The following is a 23,020-nucleotide window of genomic DNA, read 5'->3' as shown; positions in this document are numbered from 1 at the left end:
TAAAGTTTCATATAAACATATCTTGACATTTGAAACAAGATGGTGAAGGTCAAGTAGCAAAGGAACAAGTAGGTCCACTAGAAAAGCAGTACAAAAAAAGATACCTTTAAGTAATTGATTGTATTTATAAAATATTTAAATTCATGTTAACGGAAAGTTTCAAGATAATACTATATCACAAAGCCCCCACAATTTTTCTGACAAAGTAAGACAACCAACTCTCAGTATTCAGATGGACTAATATAAAACAAAGAACTTAGTTGACTTTTACAATTTGCACTGAGTGAACTTTCAGCCCTTGTTTCCTGACCTTGAGCTTTCTAGTTGATGTCACACTGCAGTATGCAGAGACTGAAGATCTAGGGATAGGGGAAGGTCACAGAACCATTTTGTCATGAATTATACATAATCTCACACTGACGCTCTATATACCAAAGCTGTTGTGCTTGATGAATTTATAATTGAGACGGAAAGACACTTGAGTATCACTTCCTCCAGGAGGCCGTTTCTAATCCTATCTACCACTGTCATAGTACCTGCCATGCTGTATTGTAATGCACTGTTTAAATGCTGTTATACTGCTATTTGTGAAGACAATTATGCATAAAATATAACTAGCATATGGTAAAGCAATTACAGATAAATTTTTTGTGAGTACATGTCAAAATTTTGTCTCAAGCCTGCTGCAAGGAGGTAATTTCCAGTGAGTCCAGTTCAAAGATTTTTGTTCTACTAGAGGGTTTTGTTTTGTTTTGTTTTCTTTTTAAGAAAGTGTAGATAACATTGATAGATTCAGCCCAAGAAAGGAACATTTGGTTAAAGGCAGCTAAGTTCCTCACAGGACAGACGGTCAACTGTGCAAGTTGAGTCTCAGTTTATCAGGAAATTGCTCAACCCTGTTACCAGAAAAGCTTGGTACTTCCCAGAAGAAACTGTTCCTTACATCAGACAGCAAATTTCTGATCCAGTCTGCCTTATCTTAGGCTTGAGAGATGGTTTTCTAATGGTAAAAAATGATAAATACAAATGGTCATGATAAGAAGAAAAACAGAAAGCCAGGAAGGGAAAATTTAGTGGGTTGTTATGATGGAGAAAGGTCTAAAAATGGTCCTTGAGGAATAAGTGCAGCCTTGGTAGGTGGACATGCCTAGGTAACAAGGGATGGTCTGCAGTTGGCCAGAAGCAGAGCCAGGTAGACAGATAGTGGAAGCTGTGGGTAGAAATATCAGTTGGATTCAAACTGAGGTGGACCATGATGGACAATATAAGATATCTGAATTTTAATCCCTAAAGATATCAAAGCAAGGGCAGGCACAATCCAAGCGATGCCTGAGCTGGGGCAGCAAACAGGAGAGATTAAAGGTGCAGGGGAGACTGGGTGTACCGAGATGCTATGATATTCCCCAGGCATGAAATAATAAGGACCTGAATGAACTGATACAAACAGGAATGGCAAGGAGGAACGATGTCAGGATATCTTGCAAAGGAAAAATGCAGTTTTATTACCTGGTATACAGGGGCAAGAAGTAAAGAATGGCGGTTGTAAACTTTGGTAGAGTAAAAACTCACTGATTTAGATCTCATCTTTTCCCTTCCTTGAACGTTCCCTGGTGAAGACGCTAGTGGACACAGAATGAAGAGGCCAGCAAGGGCAGATGGGAGGAGACAACAGGTGGTTAAATCCAGGTGCCTGAGGCTAAGATGAGGTGAGGGGCAGAAAGGTGGTGCCATTAATGGACAAGAGCTAGTCCTTCAGTTTTGGTTGTTCTCTCATTCCCAGTATATTGGGTGGTCCTTGAAGACAGGAACTCTGTTTTTGGCATTTATCATCCAGACTATCCTAAACCCTTGGTTCCCGCATCTCTTCCATCACCCTACTAATGAATAGTTAGCTTATAGCAGAAACTATTTCTAAGAGTCTCGATGCAGAGAAAGGGGGTAAAGGAAGAGCAGGTGAAGGGAAAAGATGTGGTGAGAAATCTGTCACCTTCTTTCATTTTCCCCTCATTTACCATTATGGCTTGTCATTTTGCTGGTCCTTTCAACAAAGACCCTTGTCCCAAGTGGCACAGATTCTCCTTTGAAAGGAGATAAAAGAGCTGCATCTTGAATGCTTGAGAGCAGAAATAAAAAGTAAGGGGAAAGGATGAGATAAGGAAGAAAGAGATAAGAAAGAAGTGACAACAGTGAGGGATGGTAAACTTCATAGGTGGACGAGGTACCACAGCTTGCTGACTCCTATTTGTGGAGGATGGTGTCACCAGTTCTCCACAGAGAATAGGCAGAGTCAATAGGGTGGGCATGAGCATGCACATTAGACATGTCAAGGGTGAGAAAAATTGCTTTATAGTGGAAAAAGAGATGGTGAATTGGCAATGGAGAAGTAGAGATGACAGCACAGAGAAGGGGTGAGGAGAGAGGGAAAAACTAAGGGGAACTTTGGGGGAAATAATAGAGAGCTTAAAGGGATTTTTAAGATCATTGGCAAATAATAGTTTGCAATTTGCTCTGCAATGTTAACCCCTTCCCCCAACACTTCCACAAAAGTCTTGAGTAAAAAAAAATAATAATAAATAAATAAATAAATAAATAAATAAATAAATAAATAAAATTCCCATTTCTTGCTCCTGCCTTTTGGAGTTGACTTCACTTTGAGGGTGTGTTAAAATGCTGAACACAGCTTCCTCTGTGAACCAGGGGCAAGAGAGAAGGCCCATGAGCTCAGGAATCCCAGGATTTCTCCCTCTTCTCCCCTGCTGCTCTCCTCTTCACCATTTCGTAGTGGACTAACGTCAACAGGTGAGTCTCAGGAAGGGAGAGGGCAAAACTCAGATAAAGGAATTTCATTTCTGTCAAGTCACCCCTCAGCAAATGTTGCCTGCAAACCTGCGATTAAAGTATGGTGCTAGGATCTGGGGACAATCTAAGAAATTCAGACTCGCTCTGAGGATGCTCACAATCTACTCAGAGAAAGAAAGAAATGAGCTCTTGACAAGAGAAATGACTGGGGTTCTGCAGGGATCCTTTGAGCATGCAGGCCTGCCCTGCCTTTGCCAGCTGCACCACATGAAAGCGGCCCCACTCTCTCATCTCACACTCCTAGCAGAGCACGCTTGCAGAGCTGTGGCCTCAGAGTCAGAATCCAGAGAGAGGAGGACTCTAGGCAGTCAAATGACCAGGGGTGCTGCAGAGAGCCGATTGTTTACATAGCTCATGTTTTTGTTAGGTTCAGGAAGAGGCTGTTTTCCTAAGTCTGTGGTGCCCCAGGCCTTTCTGACCTTCATCTTCTAGATACGGGCCTGAAATCTCCATTCAAGGTCCCGCCATTTAGTTTTTTCCATACAGCATACGTGCTCTTGGGGGCATCCTTCAATAAGGTTTAATTCAAGGAATCAGATTGAGAACCCAGGAACAAAGCACTCAGTCCAGGGAAAGATGCAAAGACCAAGAAAACTAGGGTTCCTGCTCACCAAGAGCCCACAATGTAATTATAGGGTTGGGAGCAGAAAGGCCCCCAACCAATTGCAAACACATTTGTTAAATTGATAATCCCCCAAATAGCAAATCAACCAACACAAGGGAAGCCGGGGGTGGAGGTCTTCAGCACACGTTTGTTGAGTGGGTGGTAGATGTGGAGTCTGCTCTGCTGTGACACCTTTCATCGTTGAGAGGTATGTCATACTACTTCAGATTTTGCCCCAGTTGGTGCTATGCAAAGTCTTATTTCTCTCAAACTGGTGTTGAGAGAATGCTGCTGCTAATTCTATGAAATCTACAGGTGCATCCTGTTATTGTGATAGAGGGCTGAATTTTTACAGTTTGTAATTTCCACCAGATTTTACTAGATGGGGCGCAGGGGCACCATGGAAAAACTAAATCCACTGTGAATCGAATAACTACCCTCCTCATATGTCTGGTTTCCAAGGAGCCATTTGACTATTGTGAATTGCCCTGCCTCTAAGATACTGGGAGGGAACAGTTGGTTTGAATGAATCAAAAACTGAGCCCTCCATCTGTAACAGGTGAAAGTTGACCCTGCCATCATTTTGCAGCTTCAGATGACTAGTCCTGTTGGATCTCACAGAGATGGCCAGAAAGTTAGGTGCCTTTTCCCTCTTTCCATTTGAGACGTGTATTTGCTAGCTGGATACCAGCAAAAGCTCCCTCATCTCTTCCATCGTGGCTCTAGTTCAGGGATGGATAATCCTCCATCTCATCCTTCACGCCAGCATTGCTCAATTACTAACGGCTGCCTGGAGCAGATCCTGGGGCTGTATTAGAACTAGGGGACTGTCGGGATTTATGTGAAGTGGGCATGCTGTCTCCTCCATCATTCTTCTCCATTGCTTCCAGTTTAGTTTTCTTGAAGTGTAGTCATTTTTCCCTTCCTTTACCCCAAACCTAGAGTCTTCGGAATCCATAATGTCTTTGGATTAAGCCCAGATTCATCAGCCTGGCTTTCAAGATCCTTCCTAATCTGCCCTAACCTAGCTCTTCAACAGGAATTCTCCACTATTCTCCTTCCTGCTGGCTTTGCTACAGACAAATGAGCAATAAACAAAAATCATCAACTGCTCACTAACCTTACTGCAACACGACTTCCTCTTTCCTTAGTTCTCTCTGCTAAATGCCCAAGTCCAAATCTAACTGATTCTTTAAGATACAGCTCAAATGTTACCTCCTAATGGAAATCTCACCTTTTCCCTGTATCCTAGATGTATCCTCATCTCTCCTTTGCATCTCAGTGGCCATGATAATCACTGCCATTGATTAAACACACACTACATGGCAAGCACTGTGTTAAGAATTTCATATGTATTATCTCATTCGTTGCCTTTTCACAGCACCTGGATAAGGCCAGTGCATTATCATAATTTCCAGTTTACAGATGAAGACATTGAGTATCATTGCAGCTATGAAACACCCACAGTCACACGATTAATTAGGGATGGTGTCATGTCTAGATACCTTAAATAGTGTCACTATTCCATCACTCTCAGGGCATTTCCAAATTTATAATGTGTTACATGTCTCTGGAAACATCTGATCATTCCAACCAGACTCTATGTGTTCCTTTTTTTATCTTTTTTAAAAAAAAGATTTCATTTTTTTTGAGAGAGAGAGAGAGGGAGAGTGAGAGAGAATCTGAAGCAGACTCCGCACTGAGCACAGAGCTCAATGCAGGGCTTGATCCTACAACTGCCAAATGATGACCTGAGCTAAAACCAAGAGCCAGATGCTTAACCGATTGAGCCACCCAGGCACCCCTCTACGTGTTTCTAAAGACAGGAAATGCCTCTAAGTCACCTTTTTATTCCTAGTGCCTCATGTACTACTTTGTGCATAACAGGTATTCAGTAAGTATCTGCTGAATGAATGATTACGTGGAGAGTCCTTTTAGAGCTCTGGTTTGGGAGACAAGATCAATATGGTATTAGCCTTAACTGGTTTTCATTAGAGGTTTTACTTTAAGGAACTAGATTTGAGGAGAAATCATTTGATTGTGTGTATCTGAGTCCACAATTATGCAATAGGCTACAAAGGGTTTGATGGTACTCACACCTTCAGTTTTAGTAAGAAAGATGGTCAGTATCCCTTAGGCATGAATCCAGAGAATTGGTTGCAATTAGCTCTCTGATGTAAGCTCCTTTGTTTTAGGAACAGAGTGTGTTCTCTTTGGCTCTAGACCTGCTCTCCTTAAGAGCCAATGGATCTCCAGAAACTGAGCGGGTAAGAATGGAGAAATAATATTTTGCTTACTTAATGTTCTGAGCAACTTTACCCTTTCATGAAAACTCACAACTTTCCCTACAATTATTTCTAGCAACTTCTAGTTTCAGAGCTTGAGAAAAGGAAATGAAACAAAACAAAAAATAAAGAAAAATGGTAAGCAAAATCAAAACCAAAGACATTCTGGGTCATGGGGCAAGAGGATTATTTTATGATAGGCAAATTTTGTATTCAATATGAACCTGGAGGATTAAAACAGAACAAAGAAAAAACATAGAAGTGACATTAGCAAGTTGTTAAATTCGTGAAATCCAAAAATCTATTCCATCAGTCATGACCAGATGGGGTATTAACAATACCTCGAATTGGTGAAATACATTTCTTCTGGAAAAAGCTCAAAACTTTTTGTTTGAGTTATTTCCTTTTTTTTTCTCCCCAATCTGTTGTGGAATATTCTGTTTCTTGTTGATAAATGAAGATATTGAGATCTGTTGAGATTAGGTTGATTTCATCCATGCTGTAAACAAGGACTAAATCCTACTTTTCTCACTTCTCTGTCTTTTTCTGATAAAACTCACATCTCCTGTTATTACCAATATTTCCTCATGTTGGTAACTTATCTGTTTTATACAAAGAAAGAAATTCTTCATCTTCTGATGAGCTCATTTTTGGTACTCTGTTTCCACTACAATTTATGTGCCAGCCACATGGCACTGGCATTATAGCAGAAACAAAGCAGAAAATCTTTGCTGTTATTGTGGTGCTTAAGTTCTGGTGAAGCAGATAGACAATAAGCAAGCAAACGAATAGATAGTGTAGTGTTTCATGGGGTAGGTGTTACAAAGAAAACTAATACAGGTAAGTAAAGTACGCCAGAATGGCACTGGACAGGATGCTACTTGAGGTGGGGAGGTCAAGAAAAGCCCATCTGAAGAGGCGACACTTGTCCAGAGTCCTGGGTAAGTGAAGGGGACAGCCATGTAGATATTCGGAAGAACAGGATCCCAGTGGCAGCATGAGCTTGGTGTTCTAGGATCAACAATCTGGCTAGTGTGAGTGAACAAGCCAGAGGACAGAGGAAAGAGATGCAGATTAAAAAAGTAGGGAGGGGCTGAACCATTTAATGATTTATAGACCAGGTCAGAGTTGGGGATATTATTTTGAATTGATGGAAGCTATGAGAAAGCCGAGAGTGAAGGAGCAAAGTGATCAGATTATTGCAGTTGTCCAAGTGGACAGACTGTGGTGGCTTGGCCTGACATGATAGCGGTGGAACTGGTGAGAAGTGTCCATTTGGGGTATCTATTTTCAAAGGAGCACTCACAGAACTTGCTTGATAGATTGGGTCAGGGACATAAGGAAAATAGAAGAATCAAGTATGACTCAGATCTTTGGCTTGAATACTCAGTGAAAGATGTCGCCATTTACTAAGAGAGGCAAGATGAGTGGAAGATGGCTCTGGGTTATGAGGGACGGGTGAAGCCAAGAATTCTATTCTGGCCATGGTAATTGGTGTTGAAGTGAATGTTGTGTAGGTGAGAGATAAACAACTTTTGATAAAAAATTTGAACTGTAGTTGGCATACAATATTGTATTAGTTTGAGGCATACAATATAGTGATTCAACAATTCTATACATTACAAAATGCTCACTACTATAACCGTGGTCACCATCTGCCATCATACAAGGTTAGTGCAGTATTATTGACTGTATTCCCTATGCCATGCTTTCCATCCCCATAACTATTTTTGTAACTTGAAGTTTGTACCTCTTAGTCCCCTTCACCTATTTCACCTATCCCCACCTCCTCCCCTCTGGCAACCACCAGTTTGGTCTCTATATTTGTGAGTCTGTTTCTGTTCCCCACCCCCATTGGTTTGTTTGTTCATTTCTTTTGTTTTTGTTTTTGTATTTTTTTTTAGATTCCACCTATGAGTGGGATCATATGGTGTTTTTCTTTCTCTGTGTGACTTATTTCACTTAATATCCTCTAGGCCCATCCATTTGTGAACAGCAAGATGTCATTCTTTTTAATGGCTGAGCAATGTTCCATTAAATGTAACACACACACACACTCACACACACCCTGTATCTTCTTTATCCATTCATCTATAGATGGATATTTAGGTTGCTTCCGTATCTTTCTATTGTAAATAATACTACAATACACATGAGGGTGTATATATCCCTTCAAATTAGTGTTTTTGTTTTCTTTGAGTAACTATCCAGAAGTAGAATTACTGGATTATATGATATTTCTATCTTTAAGTTTTTGAGGGACTTCAATACTGTTTTCCACAGTGACTGCACCAGGTTACATTCCCATTAACAATGCACAAGGATTCTCTCTTTTTTTTTTTTAGGATTCTCTTTTCTCTATATCCTCACCAACGCTTGTTCTTTCTTTCTTTCTTTCTTTCTTTCTTTCTTTCTTTCTTTCTTTCTTTCTTTCTTTCTTTCTTTCTTTCTTTCTTTCCTTCCTTCCTTCCTTCCTTCCTTCCTTCCTTCCTTCCTTCCTCCCTTCCTTCTTTTCTTTTCTTTTCTTTTCTTTTCTTTTCTTTTCTTTTCTTTTCTTTCTTTCTTTCGTTCTCTTTCTTTTGATACTAGTGACTAGTGTGAGGTGATATTTCATTGTGGTTTAATTTGCATTTCCATGATGATTGGTGATGTTGAGCATCTTTTCATGTGTCTGTTAGCCATTTGTATGTCTTCCTTGAAAAATTTCTATTTGGGTCTTTTAATTTTTAATCAGATTATTTAGTTTTTGTTTTGTTGTGGTGTTGAAATGTATGAGTTCTTTTTATATTTTGGATATCAACCTCTTATTGGATATACCATTTCCAAATATTTTCTCAGTAAGTTGCCTTTTCATTTTATTGATGGTCTCCTTTGCTGTGCAAAAGGTTTTTAGTTGATATAGTCCCAAATGTTTAGTTTTGGATTTGTTTCTTTGCCTGAGGAGACAGGTCCAGAAAAAAATATTGCAAAGGCTGATAACCAAGTGTTTTCTTTTAGGAGTTTTATGATTTCAGGTATTATGTTTAGGTCTTTAATCCATTTGAGTTTATTTTTGTGTATGGTGTAAGAAAGTGGTCCAGTTTCATTCTTTTGTATGTACCTGACCAGTTTTCCCAACAATATTTTTTGAAGAGACTTCTTGTCCTCATTGTATGCTTTAGCTTCCTTTGTCATAGATCTATTGATAGATAACTCATTTGAAAAATCATGCTCTAAAGGAAAACAAAGAATAAACCAGTAGCTGGAAGGCATTGTGGGGGCTAGTGAGTTGATTTTTTGTGGATTTTATTTCTTGAAGTGGTTTTAGGTTCACAGAAAACTTGAGTAGTAGGTACAGAGATGTCCTATTTACCCCTTGCCCACTTCCCCCCCACACAACCTCCTCCACTATCAACATCCTCCACTAGAGTGGTACATTTGTTACAACTGATGAATTTACAATGACATGTCATCCTCACTCAGAGTCCATAGTTAATATTAGGGTTCACTGTCAGGGTTGTAAATTCTGGGGATTTGGACAAATGTATAATGATATGCTCTGCCTATTCATGCCTTCCTTCCCCCTAGACCCTGGCAATTATTGACTTTTTAAAAATGATTTTGTTTTCTAAGAAGAAAGTCATTATAGTATAGTAGTATGCTGATGAAAATGTGGGAGAGAGAGAGAGAAAGAGAGAGAGAATTGTAGGCACAACGTTTTCGAGTAAGAGAAAGACCAGAGGATTCGATGTTTTGACCAAAAAAACCAGCCTGAGATATCAGCATAGATAGTGCTTCCATTACAAGTAGGAAATAGTGAATAATGGGGCAGAGGTAGGTCTGCTGATAAATATAGTGGTGAGAGGTAAGATGAGTCTTCTGATTTCTTAATTTTCTCAGTGAAATGAAAGAAACAAGGTTGTCACTTGAGAAAAAGGGGAAGTCAAGGAATGTTAGAGGAGACAGCTCAGTCAACAGGTTTTATTGAGCAACTACTATGTGCCAGTCACCATTTGGGGGCTCAGGGAAAGCAATAGTGAACAAAATCATGTCTGTGCCTTCTTAGAACTTACATTGTAGTAGATTCAAGAAGATGTGAGAGGTGAGAATGGGTATTAGCCAGTTTTGCTGCAATAATAAATGACCCAAATCTTCAACGGCTTACAACAAAAACAGTTTAAATCTCACCCATGCCAAATGTCAGCTGAGGGTCATGCACACCTCTGCCTCACTGTCTGCTCTACTCCAGACAGCGAGGAGACTAGAACTCTTCTCAGTCTTGTTCCTCTTCATTTGCAGATGTCAATTAGAAAATCAGCCCCTGTTTGGCAGGTGTCAACCTTGTGACACAAGGAATCAAGCAAGAGAGTTTACAGAAACATAGAGTAGTTTCTAGAGCTTTCTGAGTGCAGCATGCATTCCATTCCATCAGCCAAAGCAAGTCACATGGCCCAGCATGACACCAGTGGGATGGGAAGGTAAAGTCTTCCCACAAGAGACAACACAACTCATGAGACAGAGGGCAGGTAGAAATAGAGAACCCTCCACCTGGATGGGGAGTGCTTTTCTATTTTCACTCTGTCTAGGCATAGCGGTAGCCATTTGGACCACTTGTAAATCTATACATTCAGCCTCAGTGTTCCCCCTTAGCTACAGAGCGATACATCAGGCTGCCTTTGAGAGACTTGCCCAGGTCCTATAAATCTCTCAAACTCAACACTTCGCAAGCTGAACTCTATCTTTCCCTTCAGTCATTTCCCTGGATTCTCCATCTCCTTCAGAGATGTCAGATCCTCAGCGTCTCTCTCCTTGACTATAATCCTGAGCTTCAGACTTACCTTCCATCTTGTATGCAACCATCTAAAAATAGGAATCTCATTATAGGATCATCTCTATTACTTGGAAATAAATCCCCAAATCCTTAGCCCAGCCTCCAAAGACATTTGTCATGTAGCCTCATTTCTTGCCACACTCTTCTCAGCAAGCAGCTACACCAACTACCTAGTCCCCAAAGTTCTTTGGGTGTGTCACACCACGCCATATCTTCATGACTCTTCTCATGTTCTGGAAGAACTCTGCCTGAGAAGGCCCTCCACCTCTTGTCTTTCAAAGTCAGCTTGTCTTTCTCCTTCTTTGAAGTTTTTATGACTTTCACTCCCAATAGAGTACACCATTCTCTTCCGTACGTGTTGTGAACTTGTTGTTATCATCTATAAAACATTTTGTGCTTGCTTGTTTATATGTCTATCTCCTTGTTTTGGGGGGTTGTTGGGTGATCCTGCCCTTCTCTGGCCTCATGTTTTCACTTGGATGATCTTCTGCTGGACTGTACAGTCAGCCTCTCTTCCCACTCCTGACTTACTCCTCTCCATGGAGGAGGACTGACCTACCTGATTGGTGGGTGACATCCACTGGCCTCTGTTTCTCAATTGAGTGGAGCTAATCTACTGCAAGTTCAAAAGCACTAGAGATTCACTCTTGTTCTATTACCATTCCCTGAGCCAACAGTCTTGGGAAGTGGGTCTACTCTGCAGCCATCTTGAGAAGCCAGGAATCTTTTTTTTTTTTTTACCCCCAGCTTTATTGAGATATAATTGACATACACATTGTGTAAGTTTAAGGCATACAACGTGTTAATTTGGTGCACTTAAATATTGTAAAAATGATTACCACTGTGCGGTTAGCTAATACCTTCATCGTGTCACATAATTACCTTTTTTTTTCCCCTGTGGTGAGAACACTTAAGATCTCTCACGTAGCAACTTTTGAGTATGTAATACAGTATTATTAACTATAATCACCATGCTGTTCATTGGATCCGCAAAACTTATTCATCTTATGACTAGAAGTGTGTGCCCTTTGGCCAAAAAACTCCCCACTTCCCCTTCCCCCAAGCCTCTGGTTACCACCGCTCTGCTGTTTCTAGTTCAGGTTTCTGAGATTTCACATATAAGTGAGATCACTCAGTATATTTTTCTTTCTCTGGCTGACTTACTTCCCTTGGCACAATGTCCTCAAAGTCCATCCATGTCACAATGTCAGGATGTGAAGCTAGCAATCTTGGGAAGTCTGATCTCTGGACACAAACTTCTCCTTGGATGGACTCTTGGGAGTCCAAGGACTGCCAACTCATGTGTAAATTTGGATGATAAGTCTAGAGGCATTTTCTCCAGTCCTTATGTCAGTAACAATGTTGACATTCTGATACCGGTAAGTCCCTGTCCTTCTTTTTTGTTTTCCTTTTTTCCTTTCTTCCTTCTTCCTTCTCTTTTTTTTCCTTTCTTCCTTCCTTTTTTCTTTCTCCTTTCTTTCTCTCTCCCTCTTTCTGTCTCTCTCTCTCTTCCTTCCTACCTTCCTTACTTTCTTTAATTGTGAGCCCAGGAGAGAAAGAGAAGGTTATTATCAATACATTGCCTAAAATGCCAACATCCCTTCTAGGGAGAAGTACCCTTCCTATCTCATTCCTCTTTGAATTCTAAATGCCTTGTACATGTCCAGGCACATAACAGAACCTTGGTAAATATTTGTTAAATACGTATTTACTGGAGTATAATTTCAGTGCATGTAACATTAAAATTCGTTAAGTCTTAAATGTGTAGCCTGATGAATTTCAAGCCACATACACACTCTGGTAACCACTACCCCAATTGTTATAGAATTTCCATCCCTCTAGGAAATGTCCTTCTGCTTATTGCCAATCAATGTCTCCTTTCTGCTAGAAAAAAAAACACTTTTCTGATTTCATTAACCATACCCTAATTTTGTTTGTTTTTTCACTTCATGTAACTGGAACCATATAGTGTGTATTTTTTTGGCAGGAAGGGGAATTGGCTTCTTTCACTCAGCATGATGTTTTTGAGATTCATTTATGTCATCCCATATATCAGTAGGTTTTTCTTTTTGTATTACTGTGTAGTATTCCATCATATAAATATACCAAAATGTTTATTCACTCTTGTATTGATGAGCATTTGGGGTTATTTTCAGGTTTTGATTATATGAATAAATCTCCTGTGAAAATTGTTGTACTTTTTTTTTTTTTGTAAACACCTACACTCAGTTCTCTCTGGTATATGCAGGAGTGAATTCCTGGGTCGTTGGTTGGTGTATGTTGACTGTATGAAACTGCCAAACAATTGAATACTGCCAGGAAGTATGAGTAAAGCCCCTAGGAACATCTTTGTATACAGCTTTTTGTGGATACACATACAATTATCTTGGGTATGTACATGCAAGTGGAATAATTAAGTCATGTGGTAGGTGTATGTTACCTTTATTTGAAACTGCCAAACACTTTTCCAAATTGACTGTTTTATACTCCTGCTAGCAATGGTTGTATACTCATATACTCACCAACACCCAGTACTGTCTGTCTTTTTCAACTTTATTAATTTTTAAAGATTCATTTATTCATTTGAGAGAGAGAGAGAGAGAGGGACATGAGTGGAGGAAGGGACAGAGGGAGAGAAGCTTCAAACAGAGCCCCAAAATGCACTTCAGTCTCACTACATTGAGATCATGACTTGAGATGAAACCAAGAGTAGGCCATTCAACTGATTGAGTCATCCAGGCACCCCTGCCTTTTTTAATTTTAGATATTCTGCTGGGCTTAATTTGCATTTAATGATTGTTAATAATAACATCTATTCTAATTACTTCATTCTTTCACATATCACTTTATTAATTTCACATTTCATTGTGGCTTTGATTTACATTTTCCTAATGCAATAATAATATTGAGGATATTTTCATATATTTATTGGCTATTTGGATATCTTTTGTCAGGTGTCTAAAATCTTTAGCCCATTTTTTAAAGTTGGGTGTTTTGTATTTTTTAAAAAAATAATTATTATGAATTCTTTATATATTCTGCATAATAATGAATCATTTGACATATATATATATCTCAGATATATATCTATGTTAGATGTATATATGTCAGGTATATAGATACTGGTGGCAAATATTTTTCCCAGTCTGTGGCTTTCACTTTCTAAATGGTTGCTGAATAAATTGAAACATGTTTTTAATTGAGAGAGAACAGTTATTTAAGAAAACAGTAAAAAATACCATATTGGAAAGAGAAATAAATCTCCTTTAAAGGGAAGAATTACCTTGATAATTTTTAAAGAAGATTTTATTTATTTACTTGAGAGAGAGAGAGAGAGAGAGAGAGAGACAAAGCATGAGCGGGGGGAGGAGGCAGAGAGAGAAGGAGAAGCAGACTCCCCACCGAGCAGGGAGCCTGAAGAGAGGCTTGATCCTGGGACCCTGGGATCATGACCCAAGCTGAAGGCAGATGCCCAACTGACTGAGCCACCCAGGCTCCCTGTCTGTTGTTTTTTTTAATGATGTTTCTATATCTGATTTTCTTAGCACAGACATCACAGCCAGATAAAGTTTACAGTGAGTATGACCTTCACTGGATACATCGGCAGAATGGGTGGTTATTGTCATATTCCAGTGTTTTGCCGTCTTGGGTGGTTCTTAGAATTATCTGGGGAATCTTAAAGTCATTTTTAATATCAAGGCCCTGCACTTGGAGTTTCAGACTCAACCAGTGTAGGATGTGGCTGGGGCACTGATAGGTTTTATAAAATTTCCAAGTAATTTTCAATTGTAGCCTGCATTGAGAAGCATGGTTTAAATGGTTACTAAGATTTGAGATTAAGAGTTTGGTAGTAGAGGAGGCGCCTGGGTGATTCATTCACTTAAAGCAGATGACTCTTGGATCAAGCCCTGTGTGGGGCCTCACACTCTGTGGGGAGTCTGCCTGTGGATTCTCTTTCCCTCTTCCTGTCCCTCTGTCCCTCCTCCTACTCACATATGCTCTCTCTCTCCCCTAAAATAAGTAAATCTTTTTTTAAAAACAGTTTTGGAAGTAGCGGGGGCATATGGTTTGATGTTTGAGAGTAACAGTAGGGGCCTTCTCAAAGATAGAGTGTCTTATGGAATATTTAGTTTCATATAACAGAAATCCAGTCAAGTAAGCAGAAAGAGGAGAGAGAGAGAGACAGACAGAGAGAGAGAAGGAGAGTATTTATGGAAAGATATTGGGTACATCACAGAATCCAAGGAAAGCTGAACTAAGCCTCAAGAACTGGTGACTTTGTAGGAAAGTATGGACTGTCGGTCTAATGGTCCAGAATTAGAGGACTGCCCATCAGTACTCAGTCTTCTCATCCATTGATTCACATCCACCAGAGATCATCTGACTGGCCATACACAGCCAATGAATTGAATTTCCTTAAGGGCAAAGGTCCATTCCTGGTCCAACCAACTGTGCCAAAGCGCCATGGCCATATAATATGGTTATGGCTACAGGAATTCATTTGTGTGTGTGTGTGTGTGTGTGTGTGTGTGTGTGTGTGTGTGTTGGGGGCATAGTTCCCAAAGATAGTGAGTCTGGGCTGAGTAGGCATGCAAAAAAGAATAAGGACAACCCAGAAATATAAAAGGAAGAATATGGATGGAAAGAATGAAATAATTAGAATATGTGTTGTTATCAGCAACTCTTGAGTCTGTTTGATGAATTTTTACTGAAATTTTACAATCTCAACTTAGCTTCTTTCTGTCTTAAAGCATACTTCTCTAAGCCTATATTTCTTTCAATTATTTTGAGCAGAGAAAACCTAAACTAACCGAATAACTGTGATAAAAACATAGATGAGAATTCAAACTGCTGCAAAATAATATATTTATACATACATCAAAAACCCACTGTGATGATTTGTTTCCTGTTTTGTATTACTTGTTCCCCTGTTCGTTTATGCACACTTCTTCCTCACTCTAGCCCATCAGTATGAAATGTAAGATCTACATTTTTGTTGAATAAAAGAGGCATTCATACACATAACCTGTTTCAAGGCTCTGACACTGTTGCAGAGGGAAGTTTGAAAGAAGAGAATGGACACTGGTTGCATCATGTTAGTGGAAAGCAAAGCAAAGTCTGGAGCCCCTTTCTCAAGTTGCAGGGACTGCGATTAACTTAAGGGGGTGGTCACTGTTCAATAAATGCTTATTGAAATAAGTAAATTATTGGAATAAATGTTTATCGGAATATTTAACTCCTTGGGCTGATGGAGTGAAAAGTAGAGGGCCAAGAATGAGACTAATGACAGCCATATTGCTCTGCAGTTCTTTACGTGTGGCTATAGATCAAGAATGGCAATGAGAGTGCCTTCTGATTGATAATGATGGTGATGACAGGACAGGTGTCACTTCAGACATTTGATATCTGTCCCATCTCTGTACCCTATCTATGCATTTCTAGATAGGCATGTAGTATTCTACTTATTTAACCCAGTCGCTGTCAAATATTTTGTAAAGCATGAAAACTTTCCTCTCTTTTTGAAACAAATGTATTAAATGAGTAAAGCCAATGATAAAACTGACAAAATCAGAGTCACTCTGGTTGAAGTGGAGGTGGGGGACCCCAAGGGCTCCCACTAGGCCTTTCCCTAGCTCCCCACTCCCCAGTAGGCCCAGGGCCTCGAGATGTCATCATGGAACCCTGTGTACAGTAGGACCTTTTGAAAATCTAACACAGTTGGTTGGCTTGGTAAAGAATGCAGAAGCAACTGTTGAAGATCAACTGATAGGTACTTAGGATTAGAATATAACATTCAAAATAATATTGAATCAAATGCTTGATTCAAAGAAGCAGGCTTCTGGAGAGATGAGAAGGACTAGTATAACATGTCAAGAGGTTAGAGATCTGCATGAACATTTATCACCTTGAAAACAGAAGCAACCAAGAAGTAATTTGAGAGAAGATTTAAGAAAACCACATTCCTAACATAAATTGCAGAATGTGGAGTTTAGATAATTCTTTTTTTTTAAAGATTCTAAAAAAAATAAAAAATAAAGATTCTATTTATGTATTCATGAGAGACACAGAGAGAGAGAGGCAGGCTCCATGCAGGGAGCCTGATGTGGGACTTGATCCTGGGACTCCAGGATCACACCCTGGGCTGAAAGAAAGCGCTCAACCACTGAGCCACCCAGGCGTCCCAAGTTAGATAATTCTGATAAAGGAATATCTTTTAGAGTTTCCACAATTCAAAAAAAAGAAAAACTCAATGAGATAAATGATGTAATTAGGTCCTTTATGTCAGCAATTTGCAAACTTTAGAATGCATCAGAATCACCTGGAGGGCTTGTTACAACACAGATCGATGGGCCTCATCTCCAGTCCAAGGACTGGAGAATTTGCATTATCCTGGGAACTACACTTAGAGAATCTTGGCTCTACATTATTCTAATGGAGAAGAAGAAAGAAATGAGTAATAGTAGACATAGAAGGAATTTGGAGTGGGGGGGGCATAACCATATTCCTATTTATTTTCCTGGAATTTGTGATAACCATAAAGAGAAAGCCTGGAAGCAATCAGACACATACATTTACCTTTAGAAAAGAATGTTGCAGGAGTTCACAAAAAGGCGGGCAGCATCAGGCGACATAAGACTTGGAGTAGAAAGATGGCCTGAGAAAGTTGGAAAGCCAAGACATTTCATTTCTGCTAGTATAATTGCAAGTAATGATGCCAGTGAGAGAGGAAATTAAATAACTTAAATGAGATTCTGAAAAACTAGGATTTCAAAAGTGCATGATAGAGAGGTAAAAGCAACGGTGAATGCAAGATGAGCCACGGGTCCTTTTAATAGCACAGTAAAGCTAAAATCCAAATGGAGCTGAAATTTGAAAGAAAAGACAAAGTACAGCCACAACAGCTTTGCCATGAACAGTTAATAGTACAGAGACTACAGAGAGCCTAATTCTCCTTGCTTTCGTTTTGTTGTTGTTGTTGTTGTCGTTGTTGTTGTTGTTGTTCATGAACATAGCTTTTTGTATTTTTAAGAGGAAGAGATTGTTGGATAACACCTAACATCTCTTAACACAGTAACATTTTCTGGAATCCAGCAAGAGCTAATAAAGAAAATTGCAAAGCAGTTTCACAAATCTTTAACAAGTCATGGTTATTTCACTAGCAAGATATGATGTCATGGGCAGATTAAAATTATTGTGTCTTATTTCCTAGATTCATACCATTTATTTCATTTTCTCATCTGACTGCGTAGTCAGTATTTCCCAAGACAATCAACAACAGTGATATCAACAACAGTGATAAGAGTGGGCATACCTGTCCAATTCCTAGATTTTGATGAGAGATTTTTAGTATTTCATCATTCAATATAATAGTTTATTATTTTTAGTAAGTTTTCTTTGCATATTCAGTTATTTTTTACCATTTGGTCTACTTTTTGTCCATTGTAAATGATTGTGACCTTTAAACATCTAATATGCAGACCTAGACGGTGCCTGAGTGAACCAACGGTTTTTCATTTGAATGAAATGCTCAACTGAGAAGATGAGCTATGATGCTGTCTAAAGGTACGTCTCAAAGCTTTCTAAGAGCTATTACATGGAAGAGGAATTAGTCTTATTCTAAAAAGACTCTCAGATAGAACAAGTGCTATAAAGCAGAAGCAAAAAACAATATGGATTTTTGTTGCACATAAGAATTTTTCTAGAAGTCACTACTGTCCAGGTATAGACAGTTTCTGGATACTGTTTCTGGCTCCTGGAAGTACTGGGTGGAAATTACTCTCTTTCCTCCCCACGTCACTGCCTTTTCCTCAAGAGAGCGGTATGATTTCCTGATTGGCCAAATGTCAAGAGTCTAGTAGAGGCTGTTTATGTTCTATATTTCTGTGTAAAATAGGTAGCATGTTGTCTTCAACAGTACATGGCAGGCCTCTCCCTCACAGGGTTGGGCAGGAGTCTGTTTTACACACCCAATCCTCCCCATGTGTATCACAAGGCCTAGGCCTAGACCTACCACCCACTACAACCTAGTTTTACCTTAGTAAAGCTAATATTTTGGTCCCTGTGTTCCTTCTTATAGGTGTTCTGGTCATCAATTTCGATGCAGAGGGCATGGGGCTAGGTGGTTCTCTCCATCAATAAGCAATTCTCTGATACCTGGTGGGTGTCCTACAAATTCAACTCAATTCTGATCCTGCCAACCCAGAGATAGTGTCAGCTCCGGCAGGTTAAATGTTCAGTCCTGCGAGACTGACCCCACCCCCCGCCCCTGCCTTGTAGACACCAACCACAAACCCAGGCTGCTACCTATACTTCAGACCAACTGGCTACAAACTGGAGGTTCTGACAACCCCCTCCACCTCAGGATACCCATTACAAGTCGAGGCTGTTACCTATACTTCTGACTGACTGGCTATAGATCACAGGTTCCAAAGATGCCTTTCTTGAGTTTGTTTAATTTGCTAGATTGGCTCACAGGACCCAGGGAAATATTTTACTTACTAGATCACCAATTTATTATTAAAGGATGTACACTTAGAAACAGGCAGATTGAAGAGATGCACGGAGCAAGGTATGGGGAAAGGGCGTGGAGCTAACATGCTCTCTGAGCGTGCCCCTCTCCCTGAATCTCCACCTGTTCACAAACTGGGAGCTCTCTTAACCCTGTCCTTTTGGGTTTTTATGAAAGTTCCATTACAGAGGTGTGGTTGTTAAATCATTAGCCATCGGTGATTGAATTCAACCTGCAGGCCCTCTCTTCTCTCTAGAGGTCAAGGGGAGGAGTGGGAACTGAAAATTTCCACCCTCAGATCACATGGTTGGTTCCCCTGGTTACCAGTCTCCATCAACAGGTGCTTTCAGAAAGACACCTCATTAATGTAACAGCATTGACGGATCACTCTCATCACTTAGGAGATTCCAAAGGCTTTAGAAACTCTATACCAGAAATAGGGATGAAGACCAGATATATATTTCTTACCCTAAGTCACAAAATCACACTTCTTTTATTTCTCAACAGGTTCAGAACCCGGAGGGGAAAGAGAGTAAATTGATTAGCACCGTGAAATCTCGATGTTGTGGGTACCATAGAAAAGATCCAAGCATTGAATATGGCGATGGGGCCTATAGTTTCTTTCAGCCCTCTGACTGTATGACTCTGTAACGACTGTTCAATTTCATTCCCTTCTCTCACATGAGAAAGCAGAGTTGTGTAGGAGTCATTTGTGGCCTTTGACAGGAGAATGACCCCAATCAGGTTTGAAAAATATGGTTCAGATTTGCTTTTTTTTTTTTCTCTCTCTCTCTAGGATAATATTCAGGTCCAGCAAACAAAATGTCTCTTCTTAGAGCAGGGAAGACCAACCATCACAGAAGAGAGAAGTCAGTGGATGGACATGGATTAAATTCTGTTTTTCAACTTTTTTTGGTAATAGAAACTATGTTTTTGCTTCAGGAAGAAGTCTTAGATATGAAGGAAATGAAAGGAAGGGAGGAGGGATACCCATGAAAAAAACAAGAAATTCACCAGTACTTCTTGTTCTGTTTCTCTGAAGGTCACAATTACAGATATTTTGATAAAGACATCCTCTTTAATGCTTGTGGTCTTTTCACATGATGGGGAAAATACAGTTTGCGCTGTTTATTCAGAGCTGTCACCTTACCTTGAAATGTAGCAGAAGGTAGGAGGTTGGGGAAACAGAAGAAAAGGTTTTTCATTTTCCCCAAGACCATCTTCATCATTTTTTTCCTTTTTTTTTTTCATAATTTTTCTAACCACACCTGAATGTGTCCTCTGTACTTTGCATCTTGATTTTCATGCTCGCTGTTGGAAACAATCCTCTGACTTAAGAATATGCACTTTAGAATATGAGAGTGTAACAGGGGGAATCATTATTTGGAGTTATTAGACTAGAAAAAGAATTTAAATCATTAATACACCACTGAAAAGAATCAATAATCTATCATCAAGTTTGTAATTAAACATACAAGATATAATAGGCGATAATTTCTTGAAATCTTTATTGCAAAAGACATTTTTATGTAAGATACTAAATAGTATGCATGTGGCCAGTACACAAATCCCTAGAGCAGGGAAATAAATTACTTTTTGAAATGAATATTAACAAGGGAATGCAAGCCCCCATAGAAGTAAAACCATCATAATTGCCATGAATCTCTGGGAAACCTGGGAACATGTGCCCAATGAAGATAATGTGTGGGTAAGAATTGAGTGGAATTCACTTGAATGGAATTTTTTAAAAATTCAGTCTGATAAATTTTTGGTTGCTTGTTGAAAGAGTGTGGTACCAGAAGGAAGACCCTCTTCAGAGTTTCCTAAAGGGACCCCACAGAACAAGACTTTGTTATCCGAGGAGAGTGCTTTATCCGCCCAAAACACATGCCTCCTTTGTGCATGAGGATGGTTACAGATGGTACTGGAGGAATCATCTGGAGGTAGCCTGGCCACTAGTTGGCCTTGCCTTTATCCTCCTACATTCCAAATGTCTCTCTTATAGATCCTTCTCTCATTTCGTGTCCCTTAAAAGGAAAGAGAAGCAGATCCTTATAAGTAGAAGAGGTCTTACAGTCATCAAGGTTATGATCTGAAATGGTGGTATTTCCTAAATTAGACACAGTTCTCCTTAGAACTTCACTTTGACTGACCTAAATATGGCTTTTCTTTTGACAGAAAAGTAAATGAAAGCACAGCTAGTTCCCATTCCTGCAACTCTGAAGTCTGTCTGGAGTATATTTTGGTGTATTGTGTGTGTCATGGCATATCCACCTCAGTGACCCTTGTGATGCACCTGGGCTTCCTCTATCCCTTTGTCCCCTTTGTATACATTATATCCACTTGCAAGTTCCCTCTCTGTATTCAGCCCAGAGCTGAGTCATGTACACAGTGCGAATAAGGTACTACTGATGATGATGAAATCCTGGATAGTTGTAATGTGTGCACGTTGTCTTCAAATGGCAATAACAGTACAGGCCATTTGAATAGCGCCAGAAGCAATTTAAGGACTCACTGCCTGCCCACCAGGAGCACTCAAAAGTGAGAGTACTCAGCTCTCTTCTATTACTTCCTAGATATTTCTGATACCTCTGTCTTTGAAGTTTTAAAAATTAGATCAAGTCTTCCAACTTCATATTGCCTATAAGAAACCCACTTTATTTTTTTCACCTTGATCACTAATTTCTTTATTATTCAACAATTATTGGTGGAGCATCTATTACTACATCAAATTATTTATCAGTTATACAGCAGTGAAATATGCTGTCAAATTAGTCACTTTAATGGAATTTATTTTTTTTCATTTTTTCATTATTTTATTTTTTTATTGGAGTTCAATTTGTCAACATAAAGCGTAACACCCAGAAACCCACTTTAAATATAAGGACACATACAGATTGGAAGTCAATGGATGGAGAAAAATGCACTAACACTATTCGAAAGAAAGCAGGAGTAGCTGTATTAATTCAGACAGAGCAGACTCCAAAGTAAGGAAAGTTATCAGCATAAAGAAAGGCATTACACGGTGAGAAAGGGGTCATTCTTCAAGAAGATGTAACAATTCTTATCGTGTATGCCCCTAACAACAGCATAGCATCATAACTCTGTGAGCCAAAAATTAATAGAACTACAAGGTTTATAGATGAAACCACTATGACAGTTATAGACTTCCACACCCCTTTCTCAGAAATCGACCAATTCAGCAGGCACCCAGCTGAACTTAGCAACACTTTCAATTAATTGGGTGTAATGTAGACCATTCAACATGAGCAGAATACCCATTTTCTCAAGCTTAACACAAAACATTCAAGTTAGATCATGTGATAGGCATAAAATACATCTTAGCAAATTAAAAAAAAAAAAGAAGAAATCATACAATGCTGCTCTTACACCACAATGGAATTAAGCTAGAAACCAATAACAGAAAGATAACTGGAAATTCCCCGAAATATGTGGAGATTAAACCACACACTTCTAAATGGCACATAGCTGAAAGGAGGAATTTCAAAATATTTTGAACCAAATAAAAATGAAAACACAACCCATCAAAATTTGTGGAATGCAAATGCAAAGAAAGCAGTCCTTCGAAACGTAAGAGTTTCGCTCGAGAAAGAAGAGCGACTTAAGACTAACATAAGCAGAAAGGAAAAAAAATGATAAGAATTAGAGCAGAAATCAATGAAGTTGAAAACAGGAAATCAGTGAAACCAAAAGACGGTTCTTTGAAAAGATCAATAAAATCAATAAGCCTCTAACCAGACTAAGAAAGAAAGAGAGAAGATAAAAAATATTAATATCAGAAATGAAAGGAGACACGACTACCAACATGAACATTAAACAGATGATAAAGGAGTACTATTAAAAAATCTATGCCCACAAATTTTATAGCCTAGATAAAATGGACCGCGTCCTTGGAAGACACAGCCTGCCAAAACCCACACTTACAAATGTAG

At 39.3% G+C, this 23,020-nt stretch overlaps 1 long non-coding RNA gene across 3 annotated transcripts in view; it reads left to right on the top strand.

The window, feature by feature from the left end:
• LOC140633422 (uncharacterized) overlaps window positions 1-20,137 on the top strand; it is a 74,781-nt gene extending 54,644 nt beyond the window's left edge. The window contains exons 1-5 of one of the 3 annotated variants that reach the window (XR_012031036.1): window positions 2,605-2,799; window positions 5,659-5,730; window positions 12,807-12,948; window positions 18,037-18,121; window positions 19,864-20,137. This is a non-coding gene — a long non-coding RNA (uncharacterized lncRNA). Of the gene's footprint in view, window positions 1-2,604; window positions 2,800-5,658; window positions 5,731-8,853; window positions 11,938-12,806; window positions 12,949-18,036; window positions 18,122-19,863 lie in introns of those variants that run through there. The other 2 variants (XR_012031037.1, XR_012031035.1) reach the window with 2 other exon arrangements.
• Window positions 20,138-23,020: the final 2,883 nt, after the last annotated feature.

Source organism: Canis lupus, chromosome 5 (assembly GCF_048164855.1).
Source record: "Canis lupus baileyi chromosome 5, mCanLup2.hap1, whole genome shotgun sequence".
Classification (NCBI taxonomy): domain Eukaryota; kingdom Metazoa; phylum Chordata; class Mammalia; order Carnivora; family Canidae; genus Canis; species Canis lupus.
This window is presented reverse-complemented; position numbering and strand designations above follow the sequence as displayed.